At 53.3% G+C, this 16,055-nt stretch overlaps 9 non-coding genes across 9 annotated transcripts; 3 read left to right on the forward strand and 6 right to left on the reverse strand.

Annotated features, from left to right (window-relative positions):
* Positions 1-1,350: 1,350 nt before the first annotated feature.
* Positions 1,351-1,422, reverse strand: TRNAE-UUC (transfer RNA glutamic acid (anticodon UUC)). Its single transcript has one exon. It is a non-coding gene; the product is annotated as a tRNA-Glu (tRNA).
* Positions 1,423-2,544: 1,122 nt separating this feature from the next.
* Positions 2,545-2,616, reverse strand: TRNAE-UUC (transfer RNA glutamic acid (anticodon UUC)). The gene has a single exon. It is a non-coding gene; the product is annotated as a tRNA-Glu (tRNA).
* A 7,084-nt stretch (positions 2,617-9,700) lies between these two features.
* On the forward strand, positions 9,701-9,771 carry TRNAG-GCC (transfer RNA glycine (anticodon GCC)). The gene has a single exon. It is a non-coding gene; the product is annotated as a tRNA-Gly (tRNA).
* Positions 9,772-10,098: 327 nt separating this feature from the next.
* On the reverse strand, positions 10,099-10,170 carry TRNAE-CUC (transfer RNA glutamic acid (anticodon CUC)). The gene has a single exon. It is a non-coding gene; the product is annotated as a tRNA-Glu (tRNA).
* Positions 10,171-10,408: 238 nt separating this feature from the next.
* Positions 10,409-10,480, reverse strand: TRNAD-GUC (transfer RNA aspartic acid (anticodon GUC)). The gene has a single exon. It is a non-coding gene; the product is annotated as a tRNA-Asp (tRNA).
* A 1,106-nt stretch (positions 10,481-11,586) lies between these two features.
* TRNAG-GCC (transfer RNA glycine (anticodon GCC)) lies at positions 11,587-11,657 on the reverse strand. Its single transcript has one exon. It is a non-coding gene; the product is annotated as a tRNA-Gly (tRNA).
* A 423-nt stretch (positions 11,658-12,080) lies between these two features.
* Positions 12,081-12,152, forward strand: TRNAD-GUC (transfer RNA aspartic acid (anticodon GUC)). The gene has a single exon. It is a non-coding gene; the product is annotated as a tRNA-Asp (tRNA).
* Positions 12,153-12,390: 238 nt separating this feature from the next.
* TRNAE-CUC (transfer RNA glutamic acid (anticodon CUC)) lies at positions 12,391-12,462 on the forward strand. Its single transcript has one exon. It is a non-coding gene; the product is annotated as a tRNA-Glu (tRNA).
* Positions 12,463-12,789: 327 nt separating this feature from the next.
* Positions 12,790-12,860, reverse strand: TRNAG-GCC (transfer RNA glycine (anticodon GCC)). Its single transcript has one exon. It is a non-coding gene; the product is annotated as a tRNA-Gly (tRNA).
* Positions 12,861-16,055: the final 3,195 nt, after the last annotated feature.

Genomic DNA, 16,055 nt, shown 5'->3' on the forward strand with positions numbered 1-16,055 from the left:
GCCAGGTCCCTTCAGTGGCCTTCAAGCCAATAGAACTGTTTTAGAAAGCAAGCTGGAACTCTGACCCCAAAGTCACTAAACTGCACATACTTTGAATGAGAAAGAATACTAATAGGAGTATACCCAGAAAAATATCGAAGCATGAAGAAAATTCAGATACAAAAATAATTATGACCCTTTTTTATTATAAGAATTATATGGCATGGCCCCAGGCGATATTTTGTGGGTCCCCACTCCTAAAACTATGCTTCAGTAATACAGATAGACAAGTGTATCTTTGATGTCCGTCCTTTGTTCTTGTAGAAGACCATGCCGTCAGGAAGGTAATGCCATGGTGAGCAAATGAATTGGATTTAAGAGAGGCAGGGCTGTGCAAAGTCGCCCGTCGCACTTTCTCCTCCAGAACTATTTGAGTCCAGTGGCTAGATATAAAATCAGGACGGTTGGAGATGATCCTGGATACAAATGGAAGAATTTGACCTTTTAAAGCTAGGACTTTTCCAGGTCTCAATGCCCATCCAGTGATTAAGGTTAGGTGAAAGGAAAAGGAAGAAAAGAGGCCAAGAATATTAATAATTTAATGAAACACAAATAGCTCAAAGCAAATGCAAAATTAGAATAGAAACTATAAAACACTCCTTTCCCCAAAGCTGGAAAAATAGGTACCACCTTGAGTACTCTAATGAGGCACACAGGGTGAACCCCCAAACAAATAAATGGAAAATATGTATAAAGCGCCTACTATGTGTTGGAAACTATGTTGGGGAAAATAATACAAATAAATATAGATCCTGTCTTTCAACATGTTAGTTTGTGTCAGTTTCTTGCGCCTCCATACCATTTCCTACAGCAGTCTCCTCTCACCGCTGTGGGTCTAGCCTTCCGGCCTTGACCTGAAATGAACTTGCCCCAGTCTGGGTTTGACTGCCTGTATCACCCCCTCCCAGCTTTGCATTCTCTAGTCAAGTCATGTCTGCCCCCCGACCCCGCATCTTGTCCAGAAACCTCAGGCCTCCAGTGCTAGAGGCACTTTGGGGGACGACATAAAGCAGAGGAGAGTACCTCTTCCTGGGCCGGGGTCTTTAGGAAATTCAAATTCTTGAGGTCACCTCGGTCCCACCTCCTGATCCGGAATAATCCATGACACAAGTAGCCATCAACTGAAGGACTTGACTTCTTGTTAGCCACATCTTTCCTTTCCTTTATTTGTCTGCTTTGCTCCTTTCCTATAAACTACTTTCCTCATTGTATTTGCTCAAATCCACGAAGCTGGGTTTAGGATTTGAGTGGATTTCCTCATAAGGGTAACTTCCAAAAACTGATACATATTTTTTAAAAAAATGGTGCATCTTCCCTGACCGGGAATCGAACCCGGGCCGCGGCGGTGAAAGCGCCGAATCCTAGCCACTAGACCACCAGGGAACTGAAGAGCTTTTCTGCTTCAATCTATTTATTTTTATCTATTTGTGTATTTGTGTTTACTTATCTATTTATCTATTTATTCATTTCTTTCTTTCTTTCTTTCTTTCCTATTATTTTTTCCAATCTTTCAAAAAAGCCTAAGTCAAACCGAGCGACAGAGCAACACGGTCTTTGGGAGTCCAATCACATCGCTCAGCCCTGATGAATCTTCACTTCAACACAGAAAAACAAAGAGATGGGCATTTCCTGGGCTCTTCTCAGGCCCTGGCTGGAACCCAACGGCCGCTTTCTTTTTTGTGTGCTTTTGTTGACATCCTTGTAGCACCTGGATTCTCCTGGTTCTGTTCTTTGAATCCGTTCGTGCAACTCTTCCTTTGTTTCTCCGAATTCCGCTTGCTGATCATTTCTAAAATGGCCATCATTGTTTTCTGCTTGTTTCACACTCACACCATCATCCGTCCGGCCGCTTCACAAACCATGGTCAAGGGACTGCTCTTTTGTTATCGTCTTTATTTCCCTTTACCCGGTCTCGGATCCAGTTACGGTTTCTAGGCGCACAGTGGCCTTGGTCTTCCTGGGGGACGTGCCCAGCTGAAGCACCATCTCAAGTTTAGGAAGTTTTCTCTCCGATCTCCAAAGGGTTTTCCAGAAAGATGGGACCGAGTCCAAGCTGCACCAACCGCGTAAGATAGTGTCTCATCCCAGACCCTCAGTCGAGGCATCTTGTCGTGTTTTCTTGTTTGTTGGCTTTGCCGGTTTCCTAGGAAAGCCAGGTCAGCTGGCGTCACAGGTTTGCCTCCCATTCGGACCACTGAGTTCTGGTGTTTGGGTGAGCGGGGGAGTCGGGACTTGTGGCTATTTGTCCTTCGTAGCCGAGGGGGACCTGGAGGTCCAGGCGGCGAGGCCAGGACAAGCGGGCGGCTTGGATCTAGCAGGGCGAGCGGCCCCGCGCTCTCCTGCGGAGCCGGCTGGGCCTGCTGCGGATGCCGAGGCCGGGAGGTGGGCCTGGATGCAGCGCGAAACCTCAGGAGAATCCCTTTGTTTGAGTAGCTCCGGAAGCAAACAGGGAAAGTAGGAAAGTCGGATCAATTTAGTCTTTAAAAAAAGACTAAAAAGTAACACTTCCCTGACCGGGAATCGAACCCGGGCCGCGGCGGTGAAAGCGCCGAATCCTAACCACTAGACCACCAGGGAGGACGCTGGTCGGCTCTCCCCTCAGCTGCCACGTCTCTTCGCGTCTGAAGCTCTTGAGCGGCTCCACCAGACCATTCAGTCCCGGATTTAGGGAGGCAAATGAGGCCCCCCGGCCCTGGCTGCTGCTTCTCCCCCAGATGTAGCTGCCGGAAGCAAAGCCTGCAGGTTCTGGCTCCAGAGAGAGCTGCCCTGGTTCAGCTACCCAAGGATCTGGGCTCCGACGCGCAGGGCGCGAGGGAGCTGAGCTCCAGGCTTCCCAGCCCACTGCTGTCCGCTCCTCTGCGTCCACGCCCGCACCTGTGGAGCACTCCCAGGAGCAGCTGCATCTCCTCCTAAAGCCTGGGAAGTTCCCAGAAGGAGCCAAAGCAGCCTCCGGCAGCTCCCCCCTTCCTGGCCCGCCCACCTCCAGGGCCACCGGTTCTCGGTTCCCGATTATACAGAGCCCTCCCAGAATCCCCCCTGGACAGAAGCTCAGACTATGTTAAATTGGTCTTGTAGTCCCTAGTTCTGCTCTTTGAATCTGCTCAAAGATGGGTCATCTCGGGGAGAGCGTTCCCTCAGGTTCTCGTGCTAGACTTTATCCAGGTCACATTCACGGGGCGCCGGGGGTTCCCCAAGGGTCTCTTCTGGGATCTCTTCTACTACGCCATTTTACTTGAGAATCTTGCCATTTTCCAAGGCTTCCATTATCATCTCTGAGACGACGATTCTCGGGTCTGCTTGTAACAGCCCTGACTTCTCTGCAGACCTTCAGTTTCCCTTCTCCAACTGACAGTAAGAACCCAGAGGTGTATGCACTGTAGCCAACCTAAATGCATTAGGTCCCCTCAAAGTCTCCCCTTTCCTAATCTATTACTGTGGAGGGTCCCACACTCTAAACCATTAAATCTGTTAACTTAGATGTCATCCTCTCTGATCACCCCCAAATCCAATTGTCTGTACTGTTGGTTGATTCTTGTGCTTCCTTATGAAAGATCAAAATGACATGACTTTGTTAAGAGATAATAACGGTGCATCCGACTTTAACTGCTCAGACCAATACGAACTCAGAATGCTCCACCACAGGTCGGGACAAATAGTCCATGTGAACGCCTGGGCTGCTCACTCTAATCTTACATATGATACATTTCCTTTGAGTTGCTTCCATTCTGCCTTGCTCATATAGCAGCACCTTCTCTGATGAGGGCACCGCCATGATGGGTGGTCCTGTGCCACTGTCTCCCATGCTATACCATCAAATCCAAAGTTCTTAAAGAGTATGACTTCTTCTGCCCCCCTTGTGAGCACTTGCCCTATATGAATCCTCCAAAAAAATAGTCTTTTTGGAGTCTGTTTGGCATTCTAACAACGTGACCAGCTCATCATAGTTGTGCTTTCTGCAGTAATGTTGGAGTGCTGGGCAATTTAACTCAGAAAGGACCCCGGGGTCCTTCTCTGAAGATTTCTTCAGAATCTTCCTAAAATAATATATCCATATCCAATTTTTGGTACTACTGCTACTATTACTACTATTACTACTACTGCTGCGGCTGCTGCTACTGCTACTACTACTATTACTTACTACTACTACTACTACTACCACCACCACCACTATTGCTACTAGTTGTCCTTCTTATCCTTGAGAATCAAAGAGGACCACGCTGACCAAATGATTGGTGGCCCGAGTTATAGTGAGCAGAATGCTGTCCAAAGCATCTTTCCTAGGTGCCTTTACCTTATGGCTTGAGAGATGAGAAACAGGGCTATTGGAGAAGATCTGCTGTTATAAGAGTATCTTGGCCTAAAATTGGTTTCACTTCATCCCAGTATCATCGAGGCAGCGTGAGAGCATCCTCAACAGGACAAGCACCAGGATGTGACATCTGTAGACCGAATGTGACAACCCAATAAACTCAGTCTCTCCATGGACCAATCTTGAATACAGTCTTTCCTCTCAAACCTTCAACTTCTGAACTACTCTTTAGGAGCATGTGATCTCTGGGGACAGAATGCAACAATCTGATGCATCCTATCCAGTGTTTCACTGAATTAATCATCAGTTTGACCTCTCAGACTTTCCTTTTATTTCCTTGTCATCCTAATTTCCAGACTTCTCTTGTATACAAACCCCTTTTTTCCTGACTTCTCTGGCACACAACCCCTCTTCTTCCTGACTTCTCTAGAAACAAGCCTTCTTCTCTCCTCTGACACTGCTATGGCCCTAGTGCAGATCTCCTCATGCCTGTAATATTGCAATAGCCTGCTGATTTGCTCACACTCCAGTTCCTCTGCCTTCAACTGACCTTTCTGAAGCTCAATTATATCATGTCACTTCTCTATTGTCCCCAAGATCCAATATAAAATGTCTGACTTTAAAACCTTTCATAACCTTAACAATCTTCTTATACCTTACACACTCACACCTATTTTTGATCCATTGACAGGAGGAGAAGTCACGCCTCCTGACTCTGAGCAATTTTCCTGGCTGTTCTCCCAGCCTGGAACTCTCTCCCTCCTTATCTTTGTCTCCTGGCACCCTCCAAATATGAATTAAAATTCCACCCTATGGAAGAAGTCTTTTCAATTCTTCTTTAATCTTAATGCTTTCCCTCTGAGATTATCTTCAGTGCCTCCCTAGTATGTATCTTGTGAACTCCTTGAAAGCAAAGGTTGTTTGTGGCTTGTCTTTGTTCCCAACTCTCACGGATATAAGACAACACTTAATAAATGTTTGTTGATTTGAATCAACCCAAAAACATTAACCAGCAAGGTGGGGTGAGGTGGGTGGAAAGTATATTTAACAATTAGGCCACCAGGTGGCAATACTGTCAAATGACCATTTAGGTGGTTTTGTCAAAGTATTCAACATGTTTGAATGGGGCAGGAATTACTGAATTGGAGGAGGACAAATGCTCCAATTTTCAAATATGGGGAGGGGATTAGGGTTTGCAAACTTTAAGCCAGTGAATTTTACTTCTACTCCTAGAAAAATTCTAGAATGGAATAGAAAAGGAAAGCAGTGATCACAAAGAAGCAGCATGACTTTATCCAAACTAAATCAGATCAGACTAACCTCATTTCCCTTTTTTCTCATAATTGCCATATTAGTACCTGAAGGGAACTTTATGAATTTTGAACAGCATCTTATTTCAAATAAATTAAACATAAATGGAGATGAAATAAGATAAATTGGGTGAATATAGCAAGTCAATTATTCAGTATGCCTTTATATGTGTGGGTAGACCTTAACATGAGAGAAGTACCATGACAGATAATTTTCAGTTACAATGTGGCCAGTCTTCAGGCCATCAATATCTCACCTACCTTTCCTATTCTAAGGAAAGCTCCTAAACACTTTATAATGGCTTAGCTGGCCCAGACTGAAAATCAACTGAACAACCACAAAACTCATTTAAGCTTCAAGTCTTTCTCTATTGCCATTTATCTGGGGAGGAATGGTCAGAAATTGTTCCATCTTTTAAGTTTTGTGGTTGTTCAGTCTTGTCCAACTAAGCTATTATAAAATGTTTAGGAGCTTTCCCTGGAATTACTGTCCAAATTCTCCTGCAAATCACATTCCCTGGTCCCTGGAAAAAGGAAAAAGAATGCATTTTGGCTTACAGGCAAGGTTAAGAAAGAAGATTATATTGTTGTATTTCTTAGGTTGGTGGGCATTGCAGGGCTAGGATTATCAGTTCTGAGCTGGCACAACATCCATCTATGGGTGCTGAGATGGGATGGAGATTGGGGGGGGAAATGTTCCAAAGTACCATCTGTCTCTACTCTGACTAAAGATTTTCTCTAATCTCCCTATTGAGCTATGAAGGTACATAGCTCCCAGTTATTGCATTTTCTGAAACTACTCTTCGGTGCCTTAATCCTGTTTTTTTTTAAAGTAGGGAGGATACTGTTTCCCAAATTTCCTCTCTGCTGCTAGGTTCTCAGTTCCCACAGAGCCAGAGAACAGGTTCTGTTTTGGGGGAAGTTTCCCCTGCTGTCAGAGACACATTTACTAAAGCCTCAGCCTCTATTCTAGTTAAGAATAGTTGGAAAAGTTTCTTTATCCCCATTTACTCTTCAACTCTCTCTTGGGGAAAGCTGCAAGAGATTCCAACTAGAGAAGGCTAATTAACAGAATATAAAAGACTTTTCCCCAGGCAGTCTTCCCCACCTCCCAAACCCCCAAGTCCAGGTCAGGAAGGCCCTCCCTCCCTCATTGAAATCTCTACTTCTAGGTTCCTTCAGACTGCAGCTCAAATAGAAAATCATATGTTTGTTAACGGAATATTTTAGGAAGCAATTCAGTCATGTACATGTTGTTTCTCCCCAAGGGATGCATGCTCTTTGGGAAATGGGAAATTTCATTTTTTCCTTTGTATCTAGAAGACCTAATGGAGTACCATGTACATGATGGGCATTAAATGGATGGCTGTTGATGGATTAATTGCTTACCAACTACCTGCCCCAGCTGGTACCACAAATGCAGGGCACCTGATCAAACAAAGGTCAGGGCTGTCAAGCAGCTCTGTGTCTAACTGGAGCAAAAGTAGTGACTGAGTCCAGTTGACCCTCCTGCTTCCCATAGGAGGGAATGCATAGATATTCTTTATTCTTGCTTCTGCCTTTGTCCAACATCACCTACCTATGCCAATCACAAAGTCCCTCAGTTTGCCAGGGAATAGGTTCCTATGATGGAATGGCATTTAAGAAATTCACTTTTCTGTTTTCTCATACAACTAAGTTCTTTTGCAGAGGGTTCCTCAAGGAAATCTGCTACTCCTCTATCTGCAAGGAAAAACACTTTGCAGTGAAGGGGATCATGTAAGGGCTCAGTTAGTTATTTTGGTCTTCTAAGGGTCTCTTGACTTACTGGACTTGCAAGCAAACACAAACTTTGTAGTCTCTGTTTATTATCCACAATGTTATTCCAAGGCCATCATTTTCTACAGAAACAACAGAACTATTTCACAGAAGAAGCCATATAAAAAATACATCTAACAAATTATATCTACAACAATAGTGGTGGGAAGACCTGTAGATACGAGGTCCCAGTTTGCCTGGGGAGGAAAGGGAAGGCTAAGAGAGAAAACTCAAATGAGGAGGACTTATTTGAAGGATCAGCTAAGAACAGGAGTCCCCAGGAAAGTAGCCCAAAGGTCTCCAGGTGGAAGGTGTGATTCAATCAGCTTCTTCAATGGTGTCCAGGGGTGGGGTGGGCCTACCAGGCCTGGACCCCACAGCTGCTCCCTGAGCAGATGCACCAGTGCCTAGTACAGCTAGGTAATGATGGGACAGTACAGGCTCTCCAACTCCTTCTGGTGTTCATACTTCTCCTTTGTGGGTCAGCTGGTTGCCCTCCAGTCAGGAGAGGGGGTCCTGGCACTTCTGCAGCATCTTCCCCCATCTTCTTCCTTGATCTTGTCCGCATACCATCCTCTAGCACCGAGCTCTGGAGGTGGAAATGTGGGCCTTGGAGCAATGCTTAGCAGCCTCCCTCTCCCTCTGAGCCTGGTCTTCCACCTTATACTTCTCTGCCTCCTGCACCATCCTCGGCACCTCCTCCTTGCTGAGTTGACCCTTGTTTGAGGTGGTGATCCTGTTGGCCTTGTCCTGACTCTTGTCCATGGTCCAAACATTCAAAATGTTGGTGTTGCTGTCAAAGGTGACCTTGACTTGGGGAATCCCACCAGGCAGAGGGGTGCCCGAGGGCTCAAAGGGTCCCCAGCAGGCTGTTGTCCCAGATTATAGCTGCTCCCCCTTACATGAGGAGTAAGACTCCCGGTTGACTGTCCCAGGAGGTAGTGAAGGTCTAGGGATGGTGGAGTTTCACTTGATCAGGGTGGTCACATCACCCCATCTGTTGTCTCCAGGCCCAGGAACAGGGGAGTCCCATAGAGCAGTAGCAGGTCCTCCACTTGTCCCCCCTCAGCACAGCTACCCCAGCTTGGGCAGGTGGATGATTTTGTCCATTCCTAGTCGTTGAAGAAGTCCTGTAGCAGCTTCTGCACCTTGGGGATTCGATGGAGCTGCCCATCAGCAAGCACCATGTAGTGGATCTGGCCCTTGAGCATCTTGGCCTCTGGCCTAGCATGGCCTTCTCCATGGGCTCCAGTGTTCCTGGAAGAGATTGCAGCACAGCTGCTTCAGAGCAGGCTCGGGATGGTCATGGGTACAAGTCCCCCCACCTTGGCAGGGAATCAGGCCAGGTTGGCCTGGGTGCTGGAGGAGAGGGTGGGACTGGCCAGCCCACAAGCCGTCCTCGGCCTCCTCAGGGCTCCATGTTCTGCCTTAGGTCCGTCCTGGGTTTCCACTTGAACTGTTACCCAAAGGGCTCCCCAGGTGTCTGCCAAAGTCCTCTTACCCAGGTGGGCATCCGGCTGCGGCCTTCATCTCAAAGACGTGGTCATCGAAGGTGAGGCTGGACTCGTCAAAGGTGCTCCCCGAGTCGAAGATGATCACCTTGTGCTCCTATAGCCCGGAGGCCACGGCCACGACCGCGATGGCCCCCACGTCCTTAGTGGCCCGGCGCTGAGAGCGCTGGAAGAAGGCGGGCACCGTGGTGCCCGCCGGTGCCCCAGGTAGGCCTCCGCCGTCTCTGGCCAGGGCTCACACCGGGCCGAAGCGGGTCCCCGCCGCCTCTGCCCACACGCCGCTGCGGACCCGGGGCTGGGGGCTCCCGGGGGGCGCGGATCCCGCGGCTCTCGGGTCTTTCCTGAGTCGGGATGGATGCGGGGGCTCCGCTCGGGCCCGGGCGCGCCTCCGCCCTCAGCCTCGGTGCACGACTTTCTCGGGGCGCCTTCCTGGGAGCAGCAGCGAGCCCCGGGGAAAGGCTGTGGAGGAGCCCGGCCCCCGCCCCTGGCGGGCGCCCCTGGGGTCCCAGGACGCGGCTGTGCACAGCCTTCCCGGAGCGGGCCAGCCAGGCGGGCGGCCCGGGGCCGGGCCGGGGCCGGGGCCGGGCCGGGGCCGGGGCCGGGGCAGCGCCGCCTCCGGGGTGGCCGGCTTCAGCCGGGCGGCCCGGAGCGAGGACCCGGGCGCAGGGACTGCGGGGCCGGGCTGCGCGGGCACCTGCACCCAGAGGAGGCGGCCCGGGGCTGCGGCCGCCGGCGCATTGGTGGTTCAGTGGTAGAATTCTCGCCTGCCACGCGGGAGGCCCGGGTTCGATTCCCGGCCAATGCAGCGACCGCTTCCTTTTGGGGTCGCCTGTGTTTTTCTGCTCTCGAAGTCTCCTGGGTCCCCAACCCTTAACGTTTCTCTAGGGATTCCCCCAGTCCCGGCGGGAGGTCCTGGGCCATCTTCCACCGTCTCCCCACGGTCTCCCCACGTCACCTCGGAGTCCCAGGAGAAAAGTCGCATTCCTCTTAGCCCGCGCCCCGCCACCGGCCACTCGGCAAAGCAGCCAGAGCTCGACGGGCCTTTTGGGGGGGCGGATGGGGTCCCCTAAAGATTGACGGAGTCCCGACTCCTGGGAACCTGGAAGAGCGGGGCGGAGGCAGCAAAACGTCTTTCCCTGACCGGGAATCGAACCCGGGCCGCGGCGGTGAGAGCGCCGAATCCTAACCACTAGACCACCAGGGAAGCCGCGGGCTGCTGCCCCTCGGCACCCACACAACGCAAAGCGCTTGCTCGGAGGCGGTGGGCCGCCTCCTGCCCCCATCAGCCTCCTCACCAAAGTCCGGGTTCCCCCGCACCCCCGCAGCCAGAGCAAGGCCCGGAGGACGAGCCCCGCGGCGGATGGCCGGGGAAAAGTGGTCCTGACCACCTGAGGGACAGCGGACAGGAAGGGGCGGGCGCGAGGAAAAAAGGAGCCTCTCACCTCCCCGTCGGGGAATCGAACCCCGGTCTCCCGCGTGACAGGCGGGGATACTCACCACTATACTAACGAGGACGGCGACGGAACTCCGGCTTTCCTGAACCGACCCTAACCCTCCTCGCTCACACTGTTCCCTGAAGGTCTCCTTCCTCCGGGGGCAGCCTGCCTCCCACCACCGCCCCGGGCCGGGAGCCTCTTGGAGGTCATGTCCGAGGGCTAGGTGGGCTTCTGGCCTAGGAGCCGCTCAGAGGGACACAGAGGAGGCTGAGCACCAGACAGGGAGCGTGGCGATCTCTGCCACCCCCGGCGGGCAGAGACCAGGGGCACGGGGCGCCTCCAGATCGCGTGGGAGAACTGCTGGCATGCAGCGGGACGCTGGAAGAAACGGTGAACTTGTATTGACGTTCTAGAGGGACCTATTCCATTGGCTCCGGGGACCCATCTTTGTTTTCTCCTTCGGTTGAGAATATTTCTCTGAATTCTGACTTTTTGTTTCTCCCTTGACAACTGGTTCCCATTTAGGCGGCCACGGTCCTTCTCGTCCAATCCCTCGCAACAGTCTTGCCTTGCATATACAATGTATCCACGCACAATTCCGGGACCAAACAGGAAACAGTAGGCACAGCAGCCCCGTCCAGTCCGTCCTGCTCACACCGCAGCCTGGAAAGGCACAGACCACAGTGTTTAGACACTGCTGTTTCCTCTCTCCTATGAAGGTGAGGGGCCTAATTCCTCCTGGAGGCTCTTTTACTGTAGCTGAATAATGTGCTTATTGATGTGGAGAAAGAATTGGCAAGGTCAAGTTGGCGCACATAGGCAACAAATAGCGTTTGTGGGGAGTGACAGGACGCCTGGCGAGTGTTTATGCAATTTGTAATGCTTTGTAAAGGAATTTCTCGATTACTTTCTCCTGGGTTTTCTTCCTGTAATTCAGAAATGCTTTCATGGGTGGGGAGGGCGGTGCGTTTTAAGAAGTCGGGAGCATTTTTTTGCAACCTTGAACTTAAGACACTGTCTCACGGAGCTTTTTTAGGGTCTTTACGTTTTTCCTGATATAAAATTAATCACCAAAAAGGGACAGTCATAGCTTCTTCTTTAATAATGTTTATGATGGTATTTGGATGAATCATAAAAAACTAACTTTCCATGAAAGGGATAAAGGGTTTCTAGAAAAGAAAGGTTGCATTGGCCGGGAATCGAACCCGGGCCTCCCGCGTGGCAGGCGAGAATTCTACCACTGAACCACCAATGCACATGGCACAAGGGCTTCAGGGGCAGCCTCGTCTGGGTAAAGGTGAACCCAACCGCCAGTGTGGATGCCCAAACCTCTTCCAAGGTCCCACCGCACGCCAGCACTTCCCCGCCGCCCACGGCCGGATGGGCACTGCCCCACCGGCCTCTGCCCTCCGGGCGTGGTGGCATTGCTGCGGCCCCGCCCTCTGGAGTCAGCTATCTCTCGCGGTCTCTCTCGGGGCTGGCAGCCTCCTGAGGGGGAGAAAGGTGTTTGGGAAAAGCCTGCTTGGGAGGTGACCCTCGAGCGGCCCCCGCCGGGGCCTGGCCCTTCGGCTTGGGCGGGGGTAGAGAGTGAGACTCTCTCCAGAGGAAAGGAGAAGGTCAAGGCCGAGGCACAGCGAGCTCTACGGGTGGGTCTCGGGAGCGGCGCTTCTCAGCGCCGTCCTCGTTAGTATAGTGGTGAGTATCCCCGCCTGTCACGCGGGAGACCGGGGTTCGATTCCCCGACGGGGAGGTGAGAGGCTCCTTTTTTCCTCGCGCCCGCCCCTTCCTGTCCGCTGTCCCTCGGGTGGTCAGGACCACTTTTCCCCGGCCATCCGCCGCGGGGCTCGTCCTCCGGGCCTTGCTCTGGCTGCGGGGGTGCGGGGGAACCCGGACTTTGGTGAGGAGGCTGATGGGGGCAGCAGGTGGCCCACCGCCTCCGAGCAAGCGCTTTGCGTTGTGTGGGTGCCGAGGGGCAGCAGCCCGCGGCTTCCCTGGTGGTCTAGTGGTTAGGATTCGGCGCTCTCACCGCCGCGGCCCGGGTTCGATTCCCGGTCAGGGAAAGACGTTTTGCTGCCTCCGCCCCGCTCTTCCAGGTTCCCAGGGGTCGGGACTCCGTCAATCTTTAGGGGACCCCATCCGCACCCCCGAAAGGCCCGTCGAGCTCTGGCTGCTTTGCCGAGTGGCCGGTGGCGGGGCGCGGGCTAAGAGGAATGCGGCTTTTCTCCTGGGACTCCGAGGTGACGTGGGGAGACCGTGGGGAGACGGTGGAAGATGGCCCAGGACCTCCCGCCGGGACTGGGGGAATCCCTAGAGAAACGTTAAGGTTTGGGGACCCAGGAGACTTCGAGAGCAGAAAAACGCAGGCGACCCCAAAAGGAAGCGGTCGCTGCATTGGCCGGGAATCGAACCCGGGCCTCCCGCGTGGCAGGCGAGAATTCTACCACTGAACCACCAATGCGCCGGCGGCCGCAGCCCCGGGCCGCCTCCTCTGGGTGCAGGTGCCCGCGCAGCCCGGCCCCGCGGTCCCTGCGCCCGGGTCCTCGCACCGGGCCGCCCGGCTGAAGCCGGCCACCCCGGAGGCGGCGCTGCCCCGGCCCCGGCCCCGGCCCGGCCCCGGCCCCGGCCCCGGCCCCGGCCCCGGGCCGCCCGCCTGGCTGGCCCGCTCCGGGAAGGCTGTGCACAGCCGCGTCCTGGGACCCCAGGGGCGCCCGCCAGGGGCGGGGGCCGGGCTCCTCCACAGCCTTTCCCCGGGGCTCGCTGCTGCTCCCAGGAAGGCGCCCCGAGAAAGTCGTGCACCGAGGCTGAGGGCGGAGGCGCGCCCGGGCCCGAGCGGAGCCCCCGCATCCATCCCGACTCAGGAAAGACCCGAGAGCCGCGGGATCCGCGCCCCCCGGGAGCCCCCAGCCCCGGGTCCGCAGCGGCGTGTGGGCAGAGGCGGCGGGGACCCGCTTCGGCCCGGTGTGAGCCCGGGCCGGGGCCCCCACAAGCAGCCGGCCGCGCCCTGTGCCGGGGGGAGGAGAGCAGGTGCCCCCCGGCACGGTCCCCCCAACGGACTGAACACCACTCACTCCTGCGCGGGCCTGTGCCAGCCCCGACCGGGCCACCGCAGCACGCCCGGGACCCGGCTTCCCCCGCGGGCCAGCGGCTGGTGGGCGCCGCGGCCCCACAGAACCGCGGCTCTGACCCAAGCGCTCATCGGGCCAGGGCCAGGAGGTGCAGCAGGACGCGAAGCATGGCCCTTCCAGGTGCCCAGTGGGGGCGGGCAGCCAAAGGACGGACGGACGTCCTCCAGAGGCCAGAGCAAGGCCTTCCACCCGGAGGAGATCTCCTCCTAGTGCTGAGCCTGATGGAGACGGCGGAGGCCTACCTGGGGCACCGAGAGAGCCAGGCGGGCATCACGGTGCCCGCCTTCTTCAAGCACTCTCAGCGCCGGGCCACTAAGGACGTGGGGGGCCATCGCGGCCGCGGCCGTGGCCTCCGGGCTGAGGGGCAACAGGAGCACAAGGTGAGCATCTTCGACCCGGGGGGCACCTTCGACGTGTCCAGCCTCACCTTCGATGACCACGTCTTTGAGATGAAGGCCGAAGCCGGGGATGCCCACCTGGGCAAGAGGACTTTGACAGACGCCTGGGGAGCCCTTTGGGCAAGACAGACGGAGCTAAGGTAGAACAGCGGAGCCCTGAGGAGGCCGAGGACCGCTTGCGTGCCGGCCAATCCCACCCTCTCCTCCAGCATCCAGCCCAACCTGGACATAGATTCCCTGCTCGAGGTGGGGGAACTTGTACACGACCGTCCTCAGAGCCTGCTTTGAGGGTCTGTGCTGCAATCTCTTCCGAGGACCGCTTGAGCTGGTGGAGAAAGCTGTTCTAGGCGGAAGACCAAGATGATGGGCAGCAACACCGCACCCCCAAGGTGCAGAAGCTGCAACAGGACTTTTTCAATGACTAGAAGTGAACAAGAGCATCCACCCGAGGAAGCTGGGGTGACTGTGCTGAGGGGGGGGGACGAGTTGGAGAAGGTGAGGGACCTGCTACTGCTCTATGGGGCTCCCCTGTTCTTGGGCCTGGAGATGGCAGGTAGAGTGATGACCACCCTGATCAAGGGAAGCTCCACCATCCCTAGACCTTCACCACCTCCTGGGCCAGCCAACTGAGTGTCCTGCTCCACGTGTAAAGGGGAGCAGCCATAATCTGGGACAACAACCTGCTGGGGATGCTTCCGGCCCTGGGGCATCCCACTGAGTTCCATGGTGTTCCCCTAGTTGAGGTCACCGTTGACACTGACACTTATGACCTCTTGAATGTCTCAGCTATAGACAAGAGCAAGGGCAAGGTCACAGGATCACCATCACCAATGACAAGGGCTGGCTCAGCAAGGAGGAGCAGCAGAGGTTGGTACAGGAGGCAGAGAAGTACCAGACCGGGAAGCAGTCTCAGCAGGAGAGGGAGGCTGCTAAGAACTCCCTCAAGGCCTGCGTCGTCTACCTCCAGAACTCAGTGCTAGAGGATGGCATGGGGGACAAGATCAAGGAAGAAGATGGGAGAAGGTGTTGCAGAAATGCCAGGACCTCCTCTTCTGGCTGGTGGGCAACCAGCTGGCCAACAAAGAAAAGTATAAACACCAGAAGAAGGAGTTGGAGTGCCTTGCCCCCCATCATTGTGGGGCTCTACCAGGCAGCTTGTACATCTGCTGCAGGGAGCAACTGTGGGGTCCAGGCCTGATAGGCTCACCCCACCTCTGTACCCACCGTTGAAGAAATAACCTCCCAACAGGAGACCTTCAAGATACTTTCCTGAAGAATCTTGTTCTCAAATGGTCCTCCAAATGAGTTCTCTTTATTTGACTTTTCTCCTTTAGACTACTCATTCCTCCCTAGGCAAACTGGACACTGCCTCTACAGGTCTTCCTATCCCTGTTGTCATGGATATAATTTTATATGTATTTTTTATAGTTCCTTCTGTGAAATAGTTCTTTTGTTTCTGTCAAAAATGATGGCCTTGGAATAACATTGTGGATAATAAACAGTGACTCCAAAGTTCGTCTCTGTTTGCAGTCCAGTAAGTCAAAAGACCCTTAGAAGACCCAGATAACTGAGCCCTTAGATGGTCCCCTTCCCTGAAAAGTGCTTTTCCTTTCAGATAGACAAGTAACAGATTTCCTTGAGGAACCCTCTGCACAAGAGCTTAGTTGTATGAGAAAACAGAAAAGAGAATCTCTCAAATGCCATTCTGTCATAGGAACTGCTTCCTTGGCAAACTGAGGGGCTTTGTAATTGGCAAAGGAAAGGCAGAAAGAACAGAAAATGCCCATGCCTTCCCTGCTATGGTGCTATGGAAAGCAGGAGGGCCAACTGGAGACAGCCACTGCCTTTGCTCCAATTAGGAGATACACTGCTGCTTGACAGTCCTGCCCTTTGTTTGCTCAGGTGCTCTGCATCTGTGGAACTAGCTGAGGCAGGTTGTTGTTAAGCACCTGATCCATCATCAGCCATCCATTTAATGCTCACCATGTACATGGTATTCTGTTAGGTCTTCTGGATACAAAGGCAAAAATGAAATTTCCCATTTCCCAAAGAACATGCATCCCTTAGGGTGAAACAACATGTTCATGTGATGTATATAAGATCATACATAAGATATTCAGTACCAAAACA

Source organism: Macrotis lagotis, chromosome 5, assembly GCF_037893015.1.
Source record: "Macrotis lagotis isolate mMagLag1 chromosome 5, bilby.v1.9.chrom.fasta, whole genome shotgun sequence".
Lineage (NCBI taxonomy): Eukaryota > Metazoa > Chordata > Mammalia > Peramelemorphia > Peramelidae > Macrotis > Macrotis lagotis.